The sequence below is a fragment of the Antechinus flavipes genome, chromosome 2 (assembly GCF_016432865.1).
Source record: "Antechinus flavipes isolate AdamAnt ecotype Samford, QLD, Australia chromosome 2, AdamAnt_v2, whole genome shotgun sequence".
In the NCBI taxonomy this organism is placed as follows: Eukaryota; Metazoa; Chordata; class Mammalia; order Dasyuromorphia; family Dasyuridae; genus Antechinus; species Antechinus flavipes.
In genome coordinates this window covers 453657414-453681243 of record NC_067399.1, presented here as the reverse complement: position 1 = coordinate 453681243, position 23830 = coordinate 453657414, and the positions used below count along the sequence as shown (strand labels likewise).

General features: G+C 41.6%; 1 protein-coding gene across 5 annotated transcripts in view; it reads right to left on the bottom strand.

Annotated features, from left to right (window-relative positions):
- SNPH (syntaphilin) overlaps positions 1 to 22754 on the bottom strand; it is a 41258-nt gene extending 18504 nt beyond the window's left edge. For 2 of the 5 annotated variants that reach the window (XM_051979490.1, XM_051979491.1), the window contains exons 1-2: positions 22483 to 22754; positions 22113 to 22214 (exon numbers count right to left, since the gene is read on the bottom strand). The gene's annotated coding sequence lies outside the window, so the exon portion shown is untranslated. The remainder of the gene's footprint in view (positions 1 to 22112; positions 22215 to 22482) is intronic. The other 3 variants (XM_051979486.1, XM_051979488.1, XM_051979487.1) reach the window with 3 other exon arrangements.
- Positions 22755 to 23830: the final 1076 nt, after the last annotated feature.

Genomic DNA, 23830 nt, shown 5'->3' with positions numbered 1-23830 from the left:
GACCTCTTTCTCCTCATCTGTAAAATGAAGGAGGTAGATCAAAAGATCACCAACTTTCTTTATATATTTAAGTCTTATGGATCCCTTCCTACCAAACCTCACACTCAGACAGAGTGATCCCCTTCCTTCCTTTGAAAATACCACCTCCAAGGCCTTCTGTTGCACCCTCCACTTCCTGGCCTAGAATGACTTCCCAACTCCTTGTCACCTCTACTGAACCATGCTTTAAGGTCTCCTTTAAGCTCTTCCAGAGCAATATTAATGATCCTGTGAGCCTGAGAAAACTGAAGCAAACAGGGATACGTATGTTATCTGGAATCACCCAGCTAGTGTCTGAGTTCAAATTTAAATTCAGGACTCTATCCACAGCGCTATTAGCTGCTTTTTATATAAGAGATGTTTAATGAGCCCTTCTGGAAATGACTTCAGATGTGGCTTCCGAGAGAGATTTAGGAGAGCTGGGTTGACTCCTCTACACACTCAGCAGCCCACATTGTCCTCCTCTTGTTCCTCCTCCTCCCCCAAAGCCCAAGGATTTGATTATCAACCCATTGTTTAATACCAATGAAGAGTCCCAATACTCTAGGAGCTTTCTGTGGTTTCCTTCAATTTAGGGAAAGAGGCTCTGTGGGCAGTGTCTTAGTCACAGGTCAAGGAAAATCTCCAGGCAGTCTCCTCCATCCCTCTCTGGTCCCTAGGGATCATATCTCTGGCAAATGGTCCTTTGGTCTCTGCTTGAATACTTTTAATGATGGAGGAGCTTTACTTTACAGCTCATCTCACATTTTTTCTTGCTAGGTATATTAGAAAATTCTTACAGTAAACCAATATGGGATTCCCTATAACGTGTTTGTCCTAGCTACTCCTGAAAACAAGTTAAAAGAACCTAATTCTCCTTTGACAGCCCTCATGTTGTCAATCTTCCTGCAGCACAGCCACCATCCTCTCACATTTCTGATTGCCCTGATTTGTTCTAGTTTAGGAATGTCCTACCTAAACAATGGGCCTAAAACTGAACTTAGATACTCTAAATGTGGTGCAGCCAAGGCAGAGGGCAGCAAGATTATTGCTGCCACCATTTGGGACACCGGACTTCTAGGCATTCAACTAATAACCTAAGTACAATTAAATATTACTGTAGATATGTTTGCTATATAGCTTGAAGTCTAATTGAGAATACAAACTAAATATGAAATAGTGAGATGCTAAGTAATATGCTATAGAGAGAAGGAAGAGCTAAAAGCCTAAATAGTTAAGGAAGACTCTCTGCAGAAATGGGCCTTGGAGAATGGGAAGAATATGGAGGAGAGGGTGGGAATATTCCTAGGAAAAGGAAGGAGAGTTGTGAATGGGCTAAAGTCTAACTAGAGGGCATTGAAAGATGTCCAAATATTCTTCAAAAGGTCCTCTTAAACCTTAAACCTAAGATGAAAAGTTGTCAGTGACTCTCAAAGTTATAGCTGGACAGTTCCAATGAAATTGTGATGAAGAGAGTCATCTACACCCAGAGAGAGGACTGTGAGAATTGAGTGTGGATCACAACGTAGCATTTGCATACTTTTTTTGTTATGGTTTGCTTGCATTTTATTTTTTTCTCACTTTTTCCTTTTTGATCTGATTTTTCTTGTGCAGCAAGATAATTGTACAAATATGTATACATATATTAAATTTAACATAATTTTTTACCATGTTTAACATAGATTAGTTGACATCTAGAAAAGGGGATAGGGGAAAGGAGGGGAAATTGGAATGCAAAGTTTTGCAAGAGTCAATGTTGAAAAATTATCCATGCATATGTTTTGAAAATAAAAATCTTTAATTAAAAAAAAGTTTTAGCTGGAACTTATCTTGAAGGCTATCGATCCACTCTCTCTCCAGGGGGAACATTCCACTCTTGGATAATTCTAATTGTTAGGAAGCTCACATCAGACCTAAGGTCACTTTTCCACAATGTCCCCTCCTTTGTTCCCAGTTCTGCTCATTGTAGCCAAGCAGATGTCAAATTCTCCTTTCACGGGATAACCTTTGTTTTAGTGTGTGTGTGTTTGGCAAGGCAATTGGGGTTAAGTGACTTGCCCAGGGTCACACAGCTAGTGAGTGTTAAATTTCTAAGGCCAGATTTTAACTCAAGACCTCCTGACTCCAGGACAGTGCTTTATCCACTGTGCCCCAGAGATAACCTTTTTAAATACAAGTTAACTATTGTATCTATCCCTCATTACCCTCCATCACACATTTCCTCCTTCCAGGCTAAATCTCTCTCTCCTCTTCAAATCCCAATCAATTCTCATTTGGCATTATTTCAAGGCCTTGCAACATCCTGATGCTCTCCTTTGGACATTCTCCAGATTATCAGTGTTTTTCCTAAAATGTGGTACACAGATTTGAACATATCTGAACTCTTAATGTGGCCTGAGATTACATTAGCTTTTCTGGCTGTCATATCCCAGTTGACTTTTATTGATCTTAGAGATCCTTAGAGTCCTCAGGGAATTTTTTCAGACAAATTCCTGTTTAACTATATCTTCACATCTTGGACTTAGGTACTTGTACTTATAAAGCTGATTTTTTTAACCCAGATGTAAGATAAGATACATTTACCTCTATTATATTTCATCTTATTAGATCTAGCCAATCAAGATTTTGGACCTTGACTTGGTCAACCTAAACATACTTGCCTACTCTCCTACTACTGTGCCATTTGCAAATTTGATACATGTTTTACATATATATATATATATACACTTATGTATTTATATGTGTGTGTATGTGTATATGTGTGCAGTTTTAGAAAATTTGATTGATGCTTTAAAAAAAAGCCATTATCAGCTCTTTTTGTAGTGGCTAGAAACTGGAAAATGAATGGATGCCCATCAATTCGAGAATGGCTGGGTAAATTATGGTATATGAATGTTACAGAATATTGTTGTTCTGTAAGAAATGATCAGCAGGATGAATACAGAGAGGCTTGGAGAGATTTACATGAACTGATGCTCAGTGAAATGAGCTGAACCAGGAGATCATTATATACTTTAACAACAATACTGTATGAGGATGTATTCTGATGGAAGTGGATTTCTTTGACAAAGAGAAGATCCAATTCAGTTCCTATTGATCAATGATGGATAGAAGCAGCTACACCCAGAGAAGGAACACTGGGAAATGAATGTGGACTGCTTGCATTTTTGTCTTTTTTCCCAGGTTATTTATACCTTCTGAATCCAATTCTTCTTGTGCAACAAGAGAACTGTTCAGTTCTGCAAACATATATTGTATCTAGGATATACTTTAACATGTTTAACATGTATGAGACTGCTTGCCATCTTGGGGAGGGGGTGGAGGAAGGGAAGAGAAAAGTCAGAACAGAAATGAGTGCAAGGGATAATGTTGTAAAAAATTACCCAGGCATATGTTCTGTCAATAAAAAGTTATAATAATAAAAAAAAAAGCCATCACTGTCACTTCCCAATGCTATCCTCTATCATATTACTCTTCTGTGGCATCTAGGGCCATTTTTGTTATCCAATGTTCTGTATCTTGCCATTGGACCCAGATAGTTCTAGAAGAGAAAATGGAGCTGACAATTTTGCACAGCCCTCCCTCACTTAAATCCAATTCACATGCAAGTCATAGTATCACCTTTCTGACGTCATGGTCCTCTTCAAGAACAAAGGATAAATAACAACCTTTCCTTGGAATGAAGAGAAATGGGTAAGTGGAACAACCAGACATATCAGCTATGTATGACATCCCTTTACCAGTGCTTGATAAAATGTTAAACAGCTGAGAGGCAAGGACAGATCACTGAGGTACTCTGATGTAGACCTCAATCCAACTGACACAGAACTATTAATGAGTCTTTGAATCTAGCCATTTAACCAGTTCTGAAACTATTTATCTATACTATATTCTAGCCCACGTATCTCCATCTCATCCACAAGGAAAGCACAAGAAACTTAGTCAAATGCTTTGCTAAAATCAAGGTAAATTGTATCTATATCATAGTCTTGACCTATCTGTATAATAACACTTTTAGGAAAGACAATGAGCTTGAGTAGGAATGATCATTGCTTTCTTTTCTGGATGTGCACTAATCATCTCTTTAATATCCATTCTGGAATCCAATCAGGAATTTTAGCCAAGCTCATTGACCCAAAGTTTGTACACTCTATTATTTTCCTTTAAAGAAAACACTTTCTCCAGGCTTAAAGCTATTCTCCTGTTCTGAACGATCTTCCAAAGATCACTGACTGTGGCTTAGCAATCACACATATATCAGTTCTTTTGGTCATGTGCTTCACAACTGACCTCTTACTATCTCTCTACTTATCGCAGATTCCAATTCTATATTAGTCTCTTTTTTTTTTGTCTTTTTTTTTCCTTCCCAGTTAAAAAGTTTCTCTCATTGGAAAAGAAAACAGAAACAAAACTGGAGTTGAATGATTCTTCTTCTCAGCTACAGAGCATAAGCCCTTTGCCTTCTTTGTAACCTCCTCTTTACTCCACTTATAGATATTAAACATATTTCATTGTTCTTAGTGATCCTTACCAGGTTCAAATCAATTTTATTCAGAGTTTTAGTGCCTCTTATCAGGTAAGACTCAAGAACTCAGTACAAAAAAAGTACTATTGAAATTTGGTATCAGAGATTCTGGGTTCAAAGTATAAGGAGTATCTAAAGTAGTAGGAGCCTAGCTGGCTTCTGAGATTCTTTCGAGCTCTACATCTATCTTACAGTGCTCTGCCATTTGTTTTGTTTTGTTTTTTTATCCATTCACCTCTTGCCATAGCTTCCTGCTTCTAGTCTCTCTCTTCTTTAATCCATCTTTCATAAACCTGCCCAAATAATCTTCCTAGGATCCAGCCTGACACATTTTCCTACTCAAAAATCCTTCAATGGCTATTACTAACATTATACAGGACTCTAATTTGGCATTCAAGATCCTCTACTCACTCAGTTCTCAACTTTATTTCACACTACACTTCTTCATATATCCTCTGCTCCAAACAAAGTAAGTGTTCTAGTTCCCTGATGTGGTCTTCCCCTTTCCTACCTTCATGCCTTTGTGCAATCCATCCAACATACCTGGGGTGAGACTCCCCTTGGTGAGACCATTCTCTCTGTATCCTTGAATGAGTTGAATCTCACTCCTAGCCAAAGATTTCTTCTTGTATACTCTTTGGACTATTTTAGTTTATATTCCCTAATTTTTGTTTGCTGTTTACTTTGATAAAGAGGTTTTTAACTATTCATGATGGTCAGAAGGCAGAAATTATCATTGGTTTTATGCATATATATATATATATGCATATAAATAAGGGGTAGGTCAGATACTACATCAGATATTGATCCATTCTGTTGTTTTTGTTTAGCCATTTCAGCCATGTCTGACTCCTTTTGACCCCATTTGGGGTTCTCTTGGCAGAGATACTGGAGAGAGCTGCCCTTTCCTTCTCCATCTCATTTTCCAGATGAGGAAAATGAGGCAAACAGGGTTAAGTGACTGGCTCAGGGTCATGCAACTAATAAGTGTCTGAGGCTGGATTTAAACTCATCATCTTGACTCCAAGCTCAGCACTGTGCCACCTAGCTATACACCATATGCAAACTAAGCCATTTCTGGCTTCTCTGGACTTGCCAATTGGGTGACAGTCAGCCGATTCATTTCCCACAGCACACAAAGTGGTCCTTTTATTACTAGGGCTTCCTGGCCCAGGTTCCCCCCCCCACCTTCTGCCTCCCACCTGCTGTTTAAGCCACTCGGCCAGCTAATGTCACACAACTACAGCTTTTCAGGTATTCTGGAGGAAGGGAGGGATCTCACTGAGAATAATTCTTTCTGGGACCCAAGGGGAGATAATGTGTGTGTGAGAGGGGCCATATTTAGGAAGAGGAATTGTTTCCTATTCCCTCCTCCTTAGAACATATTCCCTGTCTTCTTCACTTTTCCATAGTCTACACGACTCCCCAGAGAATCCCTCCCTGGCTATGCTGCTCCAAGTTAGAACCTTGAAACTCACCTCGCTCCCTACACACATCCTTTGGAACTTGTATTATTACACTTTCAATCAACGCTACAACGTTAGCACTTAACATTTCCTATATCTCAGTGTCTTTTCTTCCCAACTCAACTGAGAGCACTTACTGCCTATCCCATTCATTCATCTGGTCTTTAATTACACACAGACTTGGAATGCAATTTGCTCTTTCATGTATGAAAATCTTATCTCCCCCAGCCAGACTGTAAGCTCTCCAAGGTCAGTCCATTACTGTTACAGTCCATAACGGACTGACTTCATTTCCCATTAGATCATAAGCTCCTTGAGGGAAGGAACTATCTTTTGCTTCATTTTGTGTCTTTGATACTTAGTGCTAGGCACTTTGTAGGTATCTACTTTGATTAATTGGTTCAATTTCCGATTCCTTCTATAGCCTAACATTGGATGGGGGACACAGTATTCTAAATAAATTCTAAATACTCTAAATAGATTTATAGAACTTTATAAAGAGAATGGTTCAAAATGGGCAGAAAGTGATCTTTAAATACATAAGGTTGGAGCTCAAAGGTTCCTAAGGGATTATCTAGTCCAATTCTATTCATTTTACAGAGGAGGAAACAGAAACCCAGAGAAAGAGAAAATGATTTGTCCAATGTCACACTGCAAGTCAAAGACAGACCCAGACCAAAGAAGACCAAAATCAGCCTTCCTGATTAGTCCAAAGCACTTTCTACTACTACTCCAAGCTCTCTCTGTAGTGCAGTGTTTCCCCTTTCCTGGAAGCACTGCAAAGAAGCATTTCTGGCTGGCTGGTGCTAGCAGCTTCTAAGAGATCTTTCTTGGAATGATTTTCCTTGATGACCTTTCACAGCTGACAAGCTGTTTCAGTGGCAAGACATGTTCCCCTAAGTCCCTTCCAGGAAGAGGATAGCTCAGGCCATGCAATCAATTGTTTTGATGTCTTTAAAGGCATGCAAGAACTCTTTCCCTTTTGTTCTCAGATCCCCCCATTTGGAAATTTCAAGTCCTCCCCATTCAGTGTTTCTCTGGGATCTTTCTCTGCTCCAAAAGTCCCCAGAGAAAAAGGACAGCGACCATGACACTGTCACCATGAAACTAGAGAGCTTAGGGGCCACTTCCCCACTCCTTCCCAAATATCTGTTCAACGTAGAATATAGAAAGGAAACCCAGAGACCATAGGGAGTTAGGCTGTGATAAGGAGAGCCTACTTAGATACAAATATCCTCTTGGCTGAAATCCCTGCTCTCTGCCATCCATCACTCTGCATGAACTACAACTTGAGAGTTTCTAGCAAAACTATGGGGGATGGAGAACCCCAGTAGGCATCCAGTTCAATACATATTTGAAAAACAATCTGCACTGTAACACATTTTATTAGTGGCCATCCAATTTCTGCCTAAAGATTTCAGGAAGGGGAACCTACTACATATTGAGGCTACCCAGTCTACTTACAGGAAATCCTTTTTACAGATGAAAAAACTGAGACAAACAGGGTTCAGTGACTCGGTCACAACACTAGTAAGAGGCAGATTTGAACTTATAAAGATGAATCTTCCTTATTCAAGCCTGAAACTTTAGCCACTGCACTACAAAGATACTCTTAGACTAGTTTTATTCAACCTTTTCTTTCATTATTTTATTATGCAAAGTAGTGCTGTAACTGAACTGATTGTCCCCCTCCCCCCCCAAAAAAAAGCATAGGGTCTGCACCTATAAGTTCACTGATGTAAGAAACTTCTTGGTTAAGAAAATCCCTCCTAGCAATGCTGGTCTCCAAATGTCCATCTCCCCCAGCTTGTAGGCAGTGAAAACAGTAAAGTTGAGTTTTAAACTGGGACTATTTTATCCCAGATCTTTCCACTAAATGACAATACCTCTCCCTCTCTGTTCCGAGTCCTAACCTTCCTGTCAGTGAAAGTAATTACACTTGGCTTCTTCCCTGCGAGCTTTAGATCCATGGCCAGGGAATGGGGGGAGTACTCCAGAGAGAACACTGAGAAAAAGAATTTGTTGGACTAGTTATGTCACTGAAGTGCTTTCCTCATGCCTTGTCAAGGTGAGGCAATGACCTTGAGTTCTTAAAAAGCTAGTAAGGTCTTACCAAGCATAGAGGTTTTATGGGTGGGACTACATAGGATCAATCTTTCTTTTGGCTACAGCTGCTTACAAGAGGAAGATGTGAGGAGCTTGAGTCAGAGGAGCTGATGGAAATGCACTGAGAAATGCAGCTCGTATAAAGACTTAGCACAGGAGCCCTCCCTCCTTGACCTACTAGAGAGCAGAGACAGAATCAGTTTTCAGCCCCTGCCCCAGTGAGAAACAATATTCTAATGTGTTGTAGGCCCCTGGGATTTCCTTAAGGAGGCCCTTGATTTCACAGCTTGCTTGCAGCCTGGACTCAGAAGACATCAGGCCTCCTTTCCCAGGCCAGGCTCCCCCTGCATCAAGCACAGAGGCAAGGCAGCCCCGGGAGCTTGGTGCAATGCATCCAGAGGGTTGCCATAGTATTAAGGCCAGCCCTCAAGGACTTCCAGTCCCTCTGATGCTTCTGCACAGCCTCTTTGCTGTGAGTCCGGGAGGTTCAGACTGCGGAACAGATCTGACCACAAGCTCTGGCTCCAGGTGGTTAGGATGAGAGCAAGGAGGAGGAAGGGGAAGGAACAGGATGTGTTCTATGTATGGAAAATAGATAGCAAAGAAAATAGAAACAGAAGGAAGAGGAGGCAATGGAAGTGACACTGTGCCAGGAATTCCCAGTTTTCTGCTACTGGCTTCTGTGCGACCTTGGATAAATCATTTCCCCAATTTGGGCCTCAGTTTCCTTATCTGCAAAACAGGTATAACAAGCCCTGCTCTGGCTCATTCCCTGGGTTCTAATGAGGCTTCCAATGAATAATGAGCTGGAAGGGCTTTGTAAAATTGGGAACAAATGTCATGTAACATTATTTTATTAATAGGAACATTATTTTACTCTTTTCCCTTTGAATCATAGCAACCTCTTCCTTCCACTTCTGAAGGATAAGGGAAAAGACCCAGGAAGAGACTCAGACATGACCTTTGAATGCATGAATTACCTTCTACCTAGCAAAAAAGGAGCCATCTCAGTTCATCCTCATGGGACACAAGAAGATGAGGTGTGTGGAGGGAAGAATCTTAGAAAGAGAGAGAGCCCAGGGGTCATGTGGTCCAACCATTCATCCTACATGGGAACTGCCTCCTTAATCTATTCATGCAGGCTCCAATGACAGGGCTCTCATTTATACCCTGAGAGTCCTGTTCATTGTTGGGTAGTTCTTGATTAAGAAGTTCTTACCACAGCAAACTAAAATTTGGCAAGTTCCAGTCATTGCTCCACTTGGTCCAAGAAGAATTAGTCTGTTCCTTCTTCCTTGTGACAACCCTTCTGTATCTATATCTGAAGACACCATCTTGCTTTTAAGTGTTCTCTTCCTCCAGGTTAATTATCCCAGTTCCTTTTACTGATCCTTATATGAAAACTGCTTCTAATCTCTTCCTCCTTAACCTTCCCCAGGCTAATCAATCGACATTTATTAAGCATTTATTATGTCCAGGCCCTATGCTCAGCCTTAGGAATAACATTTCAGTTTGTCAGTGTTCCTGTTAAAATATGACGAAATAATATACAAGAGTGGGCTGGCCATGAGATCATAAATTTATGTATCTAAATTAACTATATCCCTCAGAGAAGTTTTAAATGACTTGTTCAAGATCACTCATATAGTAAATTACAGAAGAAGTATTTAAATTCAATCTCTCTGGTTCTACGCTGTAAAACACTCACCCACTTAGACCCCTTTGTCCAAACCAGAGGCTATTGAGCCCTCTCTATCAGCCTAGCCATTCTGGGAAGTGGTCCCAACCCTGTCCAGACACTACCTGCTTTGTAATGATTCTCCAAATGGAAGAGGATAGATCATCAAGACTGAATTCTTTGGGCTCAGAGATGGGCCAGAAGCTCTGGGAAGTTTTGGTGCCAGGGTTCTCTCTACAACTGGCAAGTGTGTTATCCACCAGATGGAAATCCCTTGGTGACCTTGGCCACGATACTCCCATTCTGGAGCTGATAAAGTCATCAAGGCTCACAGTAGAATCCTACATAACAATCTAAGGTTTCAATTTTTATAAGACCCTTGATTGGGAAACAAAATCAAACCTCCAAGGCAACCTTTTTACGTTCTAAGAGGCATCTTGTCCTAAGCATTTTTCAGATTCCTTACATACGGAGAAACACAGAACATGACCACAGGACCCCAAATTTAGAACTAAAAGGAACTTAGAGGCCATCTAGCTTTCCTCCCTCGTGTAGGAGATGAAGAAGCTGAGGCCCAGGGAAGTTAAATGATTATATTATATTATACAGGACATAAGTGTCAGAGAGGGAATTTGAACCCAGCTCCTTAGAATCCTCTGAAAGCCCAATTCGATTATATCACACTATCTCCCTGATAAGTAAAAGAAGGGGAGCTGATGGCTGGATCTAGTCCAACCATATCTTTATTCAGAAGAGAAAATTGGGGCCCAGAAAGGGGAGCAATTTGTTCAGGCCACAAGCATGTTATGGAAGCATCGGGATCATAATTCGGGCTCTTGATTCTCCATGTAGTGTTCTTTGTATTATGCTACAAATGTCCCTTCTGGACAAGGCCATCCCTACAGAGTGCGGGTAGCTAGGAGCTAGTCAGTCTGCATGGTCGTCCCTGAATATGTGCGTCCCAGGGAAGGCAGTTTATAAGGAATGTGCTGGCAACTTTAGGAGAGCAGCTTATGGAATTTGGATAGGAGTGAAAAGGATTAGAAAAGACCCACTTGTTCCTTTGTCTTGGTGACAGGGGGTTGTAAAAGACTGGTGTGATCATGCTTAACTTACTTTACCTCTCTAGACCTTATTTTTCTTGTCTATAAAATGGGAATGCTGTTACTTGGCAATAGGCACCCTCTCAGAATTATGACAAGGAAAGGCAGCTAGATGGCACAGTGGATAGAGCACTAGTCCAGAAGTCAGGAGGACCTGAGTTCAAATTCAGCCTCAGACACTTAATACTAACTAGCTGCGTGGCCTTGGCAAGTCACTTAACCCTAACTGCCTTGTCCACCCCCCAAAAAAAGAATTATGACAAGGAACATAGTATTCAGTGATGCAATAGATATTAGTTATCTTGTAAATTGTGAAGTGCTATAGAAATGTGTTATTAAATTAAGATTTGCAAATCATGGGAAGTTGTCCCATGAGAAGTTAAAACTCCAGGCTTTCTTGCTCCAAGTCTAGCACTGTACCCAGTATACCAACAAAGGCACCCACCATAAAATTAATAATAATAAATTAGATTCCCAACCTTCTTTGAATTGGAAGACAGAGAAGATAAAACAAGGGATGGGAGGAACCTTGAGTACTCACCTGATCTTTAAACATATCCCTAAGATACATCAAATTTCTCCCTGAAGAGCTTGAAGGAGGTGGTGATTTCACGCTCCTCTCAGGGACCCACTCTTACATAAGGCAATTTCTAAGCTAAGGAAGTTTGCTTCTCTTATCTAACTGGAATCTTCTTGCATTAGGTTCAGGGCACATCTCCTTATTTAGTCCTCAATTATATCGAGATTGGCACAATACCATCTTTGAATCAAGGGCATATTGGGGGGAGGAGGAGGAATGTTTTCCTCAACAAATCCTTATGTCTTGATTTGAAATCCATCATCCCCGACATGGAACTTGTCTATTATTATGAAATCACTCCTCATCCTCTTCTCTGAACAAGGAAATCCCAAATCTTTCCACTTCAGAATATGTTACCCTGGGATGGAATCCAATTTCTCTGACCTTTCAATCTTGAGTTCTAGCCATTGACCATGCCATTTATTAACTCAACCAAATATTTACCAAATATCTATCACATATCCCCAGAGTAAGGGGAAAGGGCAGGGGAAAAACAAGAGAAATAAGATTTATAGACACAGTTCTTGTTCTCAAGAAGCACCGTAAACTGTTATATTTGGCTAAAGTCAAGCACTCAACAAGGATCACATGTCCTCTTTGGCCAGAAGAAGAGCATCCTTTCTTCCTTCTGTGGAGAGACAGCTTCCAGTAGCCCACTCTCAGGCGCAGATTATGAGATCAATCTGATAGCTTCAGTTTGCTACTAGCTGAGTATGTAATTTTGGGAAATCAAATTCCTTTTCTGGTCTTTAGTTTATTATTTATCAATCAATAAAGCATCTATTAAGCACCTACTATGTGCTAGACACTGTGCTAAATAAACACTGAAGATACAAACAAAGCTAAAAGACAGTCCCTGCTTTCGGATAGCTCACAGTCTAATGGTGGTAAAAACAAGCAAACACATAATGTACAAATAAGCTTTTTACAGGATGAATTGATATAATTAGCAGATGAAAAGCAGGAGAATTAAGAAGAATTGGGTATTTTATCCTAAAGTAGGTAAGATTTTAGCTAGGACTTAAAGGAACTTAAGGAAGCCAGGAGGTAGAGATAAGGAAGAAAATTACAGCTATGGAAAAAAGCTAGAGAAAATGCCCTAGAGCTGAGAGATGGAGTGTCTTGTGCATAGAATTTATCTGCAAAGTTCATTTATTCAAAACCCCTTTAATAATTGCCTACTATCTGTGCAAAATGCACTGTGCTTTGCTTTGAAGAAGATAAAAAGATGAAGAAGACAAAGGCCCTGTTCTCAGGAAATTTATAACCAATAAGACATAAGCATAGTTAACTACAATTGAACCAGAATGAGGAAAGTACTTTAAAAAGCAGAAAATGTTCTACATTCTCAAGTAAGGGAGTTGGTCTGAATAATTGTAGAATCCCCTTCCTTAAAAAAAAAGTCTCTGGCACCATACTACTTTCACCCTGAAATACAGCTTAACATATAATACAGAGGAGGGACTTCGGCAGACATCTCTGGTACTACTGGTAGGATCTTGGGCTAGCATTTAACATTCCTGACTTTCCTGAACTGAAAAATGAGTATGGGGAGAAAGAGAATAGGACTTGATGGTCTCTGGAGTCCCTTTCAGATCTTATAATCACAAACTTTGTACCTACTCATCTAGAGCTCTGTTATTGTTCTTCTTTGTCCTTCATCTTCTCAGAGGACCAATGACATCACAACATAATGGGTGATGTCTTGACTTGCGTGTGAATTGGATTTAAGTGACAGCAGTGTTGAAACCAGGCCCATCTATTTCCTTTCATTATCCTGGGGCTTCAGGAGTCTGGTGCTAGTCTATGCTGATCAACATCTCCTATCTTAACTGAGGTGTGAAACCAATTCTCTCAGATGCTTGGCACACTGCATTCCTTTACAGCTTGCCAGTTTCTCTAGGTTCCTTCCACAAAGCACATCTGATTTCTGTCACACAAATTTTCTTATTTTTTGTGTATCTTTCTATCTTCTTTCATCGCCTCCAAGGCCACTTTTTTCAGCAGAGCTCACAGTGTCATCTCTGCTTATTTTAACACTATGAGGGGAGGACAGGAGACCATGGTTGGTCTTAGGTCTTCCTGATTACAGGATTTACTGAAACATCATATAATGAACAGAAAAGTGGACCTGGAGTCAAAAGAATTGGGTTCCAAACTTTATGAGCTTTTGGACCTTGGATATTTGAGAAGGTTGGATCTGAAGGTCTTCTATGGTCCCATCCTTTGAGTTCATGATTCTAAATCAGATATTCATAATCTTTTTTTTTCCATACTAGGTACCTTTATAAGTATATTGAAGCCTATGGACTTCTTCTCAGCAGAGTGTTTTGCAATTCACAAAATAAATTACATAAGATAATAATATCAATAACATAAGATAATAATAATAATATCTAGAATAATTTGTAGAAAGTTGATTATTTTGAAATACACTTATCAAAATATTTTTAAAAACTTCATACCCCTAAGTTAAACAATTATTCTAAAGTCATTTTCTCTTCTGAGAATCATTTTTCCCAAATTTAAAATGAAGACAATATCACCTATGTGAAAATGCTTTATATCCAGAAAGTAGTATAAATGTCTAGACTTATTCTTGAGCATATCTCGCACTTGATTGCCTAACTAGAGATAAATTCTAGATCTTTAAAAATATTTCCTAATGAGAATATACATATTTTAAAAGAGCCAAATCCTAGAACTGGTTCTCCCTTTCACATAATAACATATCAGCCACAATCTCAACCAAATTCTAGAGTTTATCCAAAATCTCAATATATTCATGGGATATGGAATGCCTGGGATGGGTAGTAGCTATGAATGGACAAACTACATCATAGTAGATTAGATATGACTTGTTTATTAAAGTGCCTTCATAAAAGCTACTTAATATAAGAGATACACCCTAAACAACCAACACTGGGAATAAGGGAACAGAGAGTAACACAAAATGATGGAAGATTCAACAGATCCCATTTGGACTATTAGTAGCTCCTCCTGAGAATAGCGACCTTCCGTTAGACCATGGAAAAAAATTTTGGCCCAGGCACAATCAATTAAATGTCTGACTAATTCTGAGATGCATCTAGTTCAGAGACTTATGCACACATACACAAAACACATGTGTGGGTATATGAGAAAGTATTAGCACGCCAGAATTGAAGGGACATTGGAGAATGTGGATTGGTACTTCTCAAACTTTAGCTCAAACAAAAATTTGGCTGAGTCCTTATAATAAAATCCTCTAAAACTATCATTTTTAATACCTATTAACAAACAGCATAAGGTTCTTTGAAAAAATGTAGGGTCTTTCAGGATTCTTTATATCGAAATTTAATTGTGACAAGAGAACTGTTTGGTTCTGCAAACATATATTGTATCTAGGATATACCGCAACATATTTAACATATATAGGACTGCTTGCCATCTAGGGGAGGGAGTGGAGGGAGGGAGGGGAAAAATTGGAACAGAAGCAAGTGCAAGGGATAATGTTGTAAAAAAATTACCCTGGCATGGGTTCTGTCAGTAAAAAGTTATTATAAAATTTTTTTTAAAATTAAATTAAATTAAATTTTTAAAAAAGAGAGAAAAAAAAGAAATTTAATTGTGGTTCACAGGAAGGAATTGATTCACTCCAGATAGCATAATAAGTAACTGGCAGAATCTATTCTAATCAATATATTTCACATTTCAATAGCAAAATACTTGACTCACAACTCCCTTCACAGAGACAGTACAATTATTCTCCCCCTTAATTTACAGTGGTTGAAACTGATGCTCAAAATGGTTAAGTGACTTGCAGCATCATAGAAGTAATAAATGTTGAAAGTGGAACTTCTCAAGAGCAGTGGATGTATTTTCACCATATACACACATGTCTGTGTACATGGATGGATAGATGCTCCCAGGCCCACATTCATCAAGTCTGGTACTTTGTGGTGCCTTCTGTAGTGAGGTTGAGCTGCTCTGAATCATCCATCCACTTTCACAGCAGTTTCCCTTGTGACTAATGGCATGCATTTGCAAAGAATTGTGGGGGATGGGAAGAGGAGGCCGACAGAGAGAAACTAATTGGTATCTGCAAAGGATCAACCCATCTTGTTTTTTGGACTCCTTATCCTCATGAGCTAACCAGCTGCACTGATGCTAGCTCTTCAGTTCTCCCCGATCCCCTGCAAGTCCATCTCTGAGCTCCAGACCACATTCTACACCCGGACTTCCATCTGTTAATGAGCCAGTTACACAGGACATCTGATGATATTGTTCTTTGTGGGAAGGTGGGACAGCAGGAAAGCTTTAGGAGCCAGCTTACCAGGGTAGAAGGCAAGACTGGGGTTGGGGAGGGAGTGGAGAGAATAGTTAAAATATCTCAGGAAAAATTTCTTGGGACCAAGTCAATTCAGCCGTAAAGCTGAAGAGAAGAAAACCAGCTGCCAGGTAATCTGGAAAAAGGTCATTCCCCTTCCCCATGGGCAAATAGCAACTGCTCCACCCTTTAAAATACACATAACTAAGAGCAGACTAGGCAAACAGAATTTGGAGTTAATGGGTGCTTCCAAGCGCCATTCCAGTATTTTTTTTTCTTTTTTCCTACCTAGATTTTTTTCAGTCATCTCCCACTTCACCCCATAAAGAATTATGACCATTTGAAAAAGGGAAACTGAAGTTCAAAGAGATTTAGTGATTTATCCTCTATTTAATTCATTAACTAATCTATTTACTTATTTATCCATCCAGACAGCAGAATCTGATACATCCTACCACAAAGATGCCTAAAGATAGACTAGAGCTGGGAGAAGCCCTGGAAATGGAATCAGAAAGCCTGGGTTCAGATCTCTGTTTGAATATCTGTCTCTCAGTGGCTTTTGTTCACAGGTCTAGACTTGGAAAGCAAGTAGAATAAATTCAGTCCTTCTTTTCCCTAACAGCCTTTCAGGTAGACTCTTATGTCTCTCCCTATGGGGTTCATGACATTGTTTTCTTGTGCTTTTCCAGTTATATGGATACCAGATTAGACCATGAGTTCCTTGAGGGGAGAGACTATGGATTATCCCACGCTGTTTCCTCTACAGCATAGTTTTTTTCTCCAGAGTAGAGCTCTTTGAATATTTGACAGAATGCAAAACTGAAATTCCAGGACCCTGGTAAATATTTCAGAAGGTCCCCTGAATCTATTATCCAATAACCATTGGTAACTGTTCTGCAGGGAAGGAACTCATCCTTTCTAAGACCTCCCGTAGGTCACCTTCTGGTCTCTGCAGCAGCTGTAGGGAACCAGATGCAGCTTCCAGACACTGGAAATAGGACTGGATTTGAATTAGAGGACTTGGATTTGAACGCTGGCTCTGGTAGCTGGATGATCTTGGGAAAATCATTTTTCCCTTTGTGGGCTTCAGTTTCCTCGTTTAGAAAGTGAGGCCCCTGGACTAAGACCCTTTAGAGCTTAAAATTACAAAATTCTATAATAGACAACATTCCTGGGTCAGGCTAGTTCTATTTCCTTCCCTGACACATCCCCCTTCCTCCCATCCCCAACAGCACACCTACCCCTGACCCTTCGATGGTTCAATTCTAGCACCTCCAGGCTTCAGCCTCAGGACAGCTGCTTTCTGACAGAACTGCCACTCCAAGCCAGTAGTTGCCAGACAACCTCTCCTTGCATCTCTTTGGAGGAAGCCATCTGTGCCAGCTTTCACAGGCTGCCCTGCCAAGTCCCCACCTCTACTGGATTTCTACAGAGCCTTGTTCAGAGAAGCCGCCCGGCCCTACCACTGTCCCTAGCCGAGGCCTTAATAGCCCAGCCTTTCACAACACCAGCCCAGCCAACCCCAGAAAAAGTACCCCTTCAGTAAGTGGCTCAGGCTAACAGGGCACAGAGGGCATATTCCAAATTAAGGGTACAGGAGCCCGGGTACTGATGTTGCTATTGCTGGGCCAAAGAAAAGAAATATACAACTCTGGCCCCCTTAATCCACCATGACGGCAAGAAAACTAAAGAAGTAGGGAAGGGACCTTTTGAACAACAATCATCTCGCAATGAAGCTCAGTGGCTTTCTTGTAGGGACATGTGCAGATAGAGGCACCCAGAGAAAGTTCTGCTCAAAGTATGGATTACAAATTTTTAGTACTGGAAAGAACACTGGAATTAAAAAATCTAGAACTGAGGAAACTCGGGGGTATCTACTCCTACCTTGAACAAACTGAGGAGACTGAGGGGGCTAGGACGATCCTCTTCCCTTGGTGTTGGAAAGGACCTCAGGGGTTGTGTAGATAACCTGGGTCTGAAATGCGGATCCCCTCCACAATCTGCCAAACATCACCTAGCCCATGACTGACTGCTGAACTAGGTTTGAGACTTCTCAGCTACAATGTTTCATGGACAATCACTGGGTTCCTCAATTTAGAGGACTGGTACAGGGGGAAATGCCTGGAACCTGTGTTCTAGTATAGATTTACCACTAACCAGTTGAATGAACTTACACAAATCTCTTTCCCCCTTGGGACCTCATTTTCCAACTCTACAAAATGAAAAGGTTGAATTTGATTTTTAAATTTCCTTTGATGACTCTGCTGAACACAACAGACATTTGTTAAATACAGGCTGATGGTATAAGAAGTGTCAGATGGTCTGGCCCCCACATAAAGATGCAATGTATCAAATGTAACTTTATGTTTCACATGTAATTTTATGTTTTCTGAAAAGCTGTAAAGAATTCCTGTCCAATATATCAGCACTAGATTTGTGCTATTCAAATTAAACTTTTGTTTAGTTGTAGCTACTTGGGAAATGCATCTCTACTTGTACTGATGGCCTAGGTTTCAGAAAACTTCATGTGGTTTATAGAACTGGGAAACAATACCTTTCCCACAAGTGACGATCCCAGATCTGTGAATGTCTGTGTAACATTCATTTATTTATTTAGAATTTTTGGACAAGATGAAAGAGGAGATTTATTGTCTCAATTGCAATCTAACCTTAATCACTAAATGGGTGCATCCTCAGTTAAACTGAGACCTGCTGAAGTCCTTAGGTGTCCCATTTCATTCAAGGTCATCTCCAGTCATTTTGATCTACATCTGGCCACCGGACTGAGATGGACCACCCACTGGAGGGGAAAGTGAGGCTGGTCACCTTGCACAGTCCCCCCCCCCCTCACTTAAATCCAATTCACTTGCAGGTCATAATATAACCTCCCTGATGTCATGGCCCTCTTCGAGAACAAAGGACGAACAACAATAACCTCCAACATTAGACTTTCTGAGCATCAAAGGATGCTCTATTAGCCTCCTGAGGACTGATGTTAGGAATCATAGTATTTAGTCATGGAAGAAGCTCTCCAAGGGCCCCCATGGAATCCTCTCACTGGAGAAACCTAAGAACCGAAAAAGAAGTCTCCTTGTCTGGGGGCTCAGTCATGAACTTGAACTTGGTTAGTTTCTAAGGCGTTATAGTTACTTTGACAGTGCTGATAGAAGAAGCCAATATGAGTAGGAAGCACTCTTGAAATAGCAGGAACTTGTCTATAGATGAGGGGGAGGTTTAAAATATGATTCCACCTAGGTCTAACATAGACAATAAGACCAGGTCATCTTAATGCCGTTTTCCCTTGCATTGGGACAAAGCTGTATTTTCAACTCATAAGATCAGCAGGGAATTCAAAAGTGAGAATGTTTTAGAAATTTATCAAATACCAGCTTATCTGATTCCTTTACAGATGAGAAAATTGAGGCCCACAGAAAAGTGATTGACTAAGGTCACACAGTGAGGTGATGACAATTCAGAAAAGGCTATTCACCATATACTTTTCAAATAGGCCTAAAGACAAATAAATGTCTCAGTTCCGGCCCACTTGCTTCTTTTCCTGTCTGGCATCTGTCCCATGTCACAGAATCAAAGAATATCAAAGGTCATCTTCAGCTGTCTTATCTGGGAGCATAATGATATACTATCTCCCTTATAGAGTAGTTATAGCTCAAAGAAAATAACAGATATAAGGCATTTTAGGGAAAGAGACTGAACCTATGATTTCGTTGGTATAAGAAACTACTGGATGAGGTCATTCCCTTTTCTAATGCATGTTGGCATCCTTTCTGCTAGTAAGAGCCTTAGAGGATTTGTCTAGGCACTGAGAGATTAAGAGATTTGAACTGTGTCACACAGCCAGTGTGATACAGAGACAGGATTTGAATGCAGGTCTTCATGGCTCTGAGACCAGCTCCCTACCTGTCATCCCACACTGCGTCTCATGTACCAAAGTACTAAAGTCAATAGATCAATGCCAAATATTATTGGAAATTTTTAGAACATCCTGCTCATTTTATAAATAAGGAAAAAGAGGCACAAATAGGTTTAAGTGTGTGACCATAGCTAAGTACATAGCAGGGATGGAGTTCTAATCCAGATCCATTGATATAAGGACAATATTCTATATTCTTTCCACTACCATGCTGCCTCTGAGGAGAGCAAAAAACATCTGTCAGCCACCAGCACATCTAGGTTTGTACATTCTTTTTGTGTGGCAAAAAGTTGGCCCCATTTTTCCTTAGCACTGAGCAAGGACTCATGGACAGAGAGTTCAAAGCATTATAATCTATCTACCCAAATCTCTGGTAAGTATTGAAAAAAATACACTTTGGGAGAAAAGATCCAGGGCAAGGAAACATCTTGCTTTGAGGAGAGTGTAGAATGGGAGACAGATTTTAAAAATGTCAATGGGGAAATGGTTTCACTAAATGTTCTTTGGGAGCTCTATTGAAGAAGTGTTCACCATTTAAATTGGAGTCTTAATGACTCATTTCTCCCTTCCCCTCCCCCCAACTTCTTTGCTCCTTCATTCTCTGCGGAAGATAGGGTCCCTAAGGTTTCTTGGGGCATGCTCCAAGAAACTTCGCCAGCACAGGGAGGTATTTCTACATTCGAGGCTGTCAAACCCTTGCAATGGAAACATTCTATTACAGTCGATCCCTCAGCTTCCTGCCTCCTGGGCAGACTTGAGCCTTCATTATCTCCTAGCAGAAACACCATCAGCTCTGGTTGGAAAAGAGGTGTGTGTGTGTGTGTGTGTGTGTGTGTGTGTGTGTGTGTGTGTGTGTGTAGACTATACCACCTTCTCCCCACCCCCATTCTACTCCCAGAGGTGCCTAAGAAAGGCACAGTAACATGACAACTGGTAAGGCTCTAGGTTTGAGGGAAAAGAAGGGAGAGAAGAAGAAAAGGAGAGCCAGGAAAGGAGGTTGCATGTATGTCAGGGCGTCTCTTTTGTTCTTTTTAGGCCTACAAGGTCAGCACTTCACCAGGGAATTGTCTAATAGTTGAGTTAGAAGAGTCAACCTCAGACCTTAGGTAGGTTCCATACATAAGCCATCCAAGTTTAAATTTTAGGCTGTGAGAAGAAGATATTTTTCTTCTCTACTGGAGATTCAGGACCTGTTTGGGCAGTATTTACAAAGATCATCTGATTGAATATTTCATTCTACAGATAGAGAATATGCAGTCCAGAGAAAGAAAATTCCTTGCTATGGGCACATGACTAATAGAGCAATTCTCAGAATTAGAACCCAAGTATCCTGATTCCCAACCTAGTGCTTTTCCTACATCACATCGCACCAAAAGGCTGACAACTTCTCCAATCCTGTAGGATGGGTCCCGACCCCAAAGGCAATGTCCTTTGAGGTTTTAAGTGGGGGGTCTCCTCCCTCTGTGCAAAGAAGGAAAGAAAATCTGGGAAAGACGATTAGAGCAGCATCTGTCAAAAAGACCCAGAATAGGAACACAGGAAGATCACCATCAGGACCTGGGAAAGATCTGGGGGAGGGGTTCTTAACCAGAATCCCTCCAGGAGACAGCAAGCCTTGAGGACACCCTGAAATGAGCCGGATGTTCCCAGACTTGCCTGGCCACCCCCGGAACCTCAAGTGATTCTTCTTGGGAGATGGTTCTAAGTACTGACCTTGGAGAGGGGGGAGGGTAAGGGGTTATTACACTCTAACCCCTACTTTCTAGCCTTTTCTATATCTACACACCCCATCCCCTTCTCCCTACCATCTCTCACTCCTCACTCCTTTATCCACTACCTGCCCCAAGACCAAAGGCCTCCATTCCCTTATCTCTTTGGGGTCTCACTCCACATAACTCCCTCCTCACTTACCTCATCTGCCCTTCCCCATTCCAATGAGCATTTGCTTCTTCCCTAAGTTTTTCTTATGCCAGGGGAATGAGGGGAAAACAGAAGAGGAAAATGGAAAGGGTAGAGGGTAGAAACCATCTCTGGAGAGGGGTATTACACCCTCCTATACACATATACACCCACTCATACACACACACATACACACACACCCGCTAATCTGCGCATCCCGATCAACACTGCCTTCCTCTACTAAGTTTGCTTATGCTGGAGGGGGTCTGAGGAAGGGAGGATGCAGGGGAATGGAGGGGTAGGGGAGGGGGGGAGGATGAGTCACGACTAACCCCTCCCGGGCCTAGCGTTCTCTAAGGGATTCTACCGCAGCTCCCTCTCTTCCCCCCCTCCCCAGCTTTCCGCCGTGGCCGCAGGCTTCCCTCCCACAGTGATGCAGTGCAATCTCCCCCCGTCTCCCCCGCACCCCAACCCATCCCCAGCCCCTTTACTCTCACCTGAGTCCGCTCAGCGGCCCGCACCGGCTCGCACGATTCAGTCCCGCTTGGCGCAGCGCCTCTGCAGTAGCAGCTGCAGACGGCCAACTCCGCTTCAGCAACCTGCGGCCCAGGAGACAGGAGGTCGGGCCCCCATCAACAGGGGGCAGAGCCAGTGGTCCCTCCCAGGGGCCAAGTCCCTTCCCTACAGACACCAAGGCAGAGAGCCAGGGGTCTCTCCCCTCCCCCACCACACCCTTTGCCCTCTGCAGACTTGGGGTGGTGTCCCCAGCCCGGGGCCGGGCTGGAGCCCGAAGGGGAGAGGAGAAAACGCAAGGTAAGAGGAGAGGGGAGGTCGGGGGTCAGCGGTCTCTGGAGCTAGTCCCATCACCTGCTTCGGCTTCCATAGCAGCGGCTGCCAGGGCTGCTCCGCTGCGGCTGAGCAGAGCCGCTCTCGGGAGCGCCTACTGGAGGTGGCTGGCTCGGCTGCAGCGAGGGAAAGGAGGAAGGGAGAGCCGGCTGGAGGGAGGGCTGAGCCAGTTTGTTCACATGCAGCTGCGTAATTTGTCCGTCTTCGGTTTTCCTCTTAAAGAGATAGTGGGTACCTGGCAGAGGCAGAGGCGCAACCAGAGGACGAAACTATTCAATTGTATCATCTCTTGGGATAAGCATGAAACGCGATCTCCGCCTCACCTGTAGCACAGTGGAAGGAGAACTGGCTTATAATAGGCGGCAGTGTGGGGTAACAGGAAGGGTACTGGGTTTGTCAACAAACGATCTGGGTTTGAATCCCAGCTCTGCTATTTATTACCTACTTTGGCAAGTCACTTACCCTAGGGATCTCCGTTCTCCCTCTTTAAAATGAGAGGGTAACACATGAACGTTCAGCTTTAGATCTATAGTTTATCATCCCAAACCAGCTCTGTGACTTTCTGAACCTCAGTTTCCTCATTCTCCCTTTCACATTCAAATTCCTAGGAAAAACTTTTTATGCTGGTAGCCTGTACGTCCATATACCTCAATTCACTTCTCAGTCTCTTGTGATCTGGCTTCTGACCTCATCATTCAAATGAGATTGTCCTTTTCAAGGTTACCGGTGAATTAATAAAGCCAAAGGCCTTCTCTCAATCCTTATCTTTCTTGGTTTCTCTATAGCACTTGCCACTGTTGCCAACTTGCCTCCTTGAAGCTTCTTTCAAGACAGTTAAAATTCCACTTTTGGCACTAAGTCTTTCCTAATTTCCACAGATATCAGTGCCTTTCCCCTAAGATTGCCTTCCATCAATTCTGTATGTATCTTGTATGTCTCTAATATCTACCTGGACAGCTAGGTGTCCATCTCTTTGTGATCTCATTTTGGGGTTTTCTTGGCAATGTATAGAGTGCCAGGCCTAGAGTCAGAAAGACCAGAGTTCAAACCTCTAGCTTTGTGACTCAGAGCAAGCCATTTAACTCCATTTGCCTCAGTTTCCTCATCTGCAAAAGGAGATGGAGAAGGAAATGACAAACCACTTCAATAACTGCCAAGGAAACTCCAAATGGGGTCACCAAGAGTCAGACACAATCAAAACAATTGAACAACAACAAATTGTCTCCTCCCCCAAAATGTAAGCTCCTTAAGGTCTGGGGCTGTATTAAACTTTTTTTTTCTATCACTAGTTCTTAATTTGGTGCCTGGCATATAGTAAATGTTTAATACATGCTTGTTGAATGATTGATTCTGTACCTATCTCTTTCCC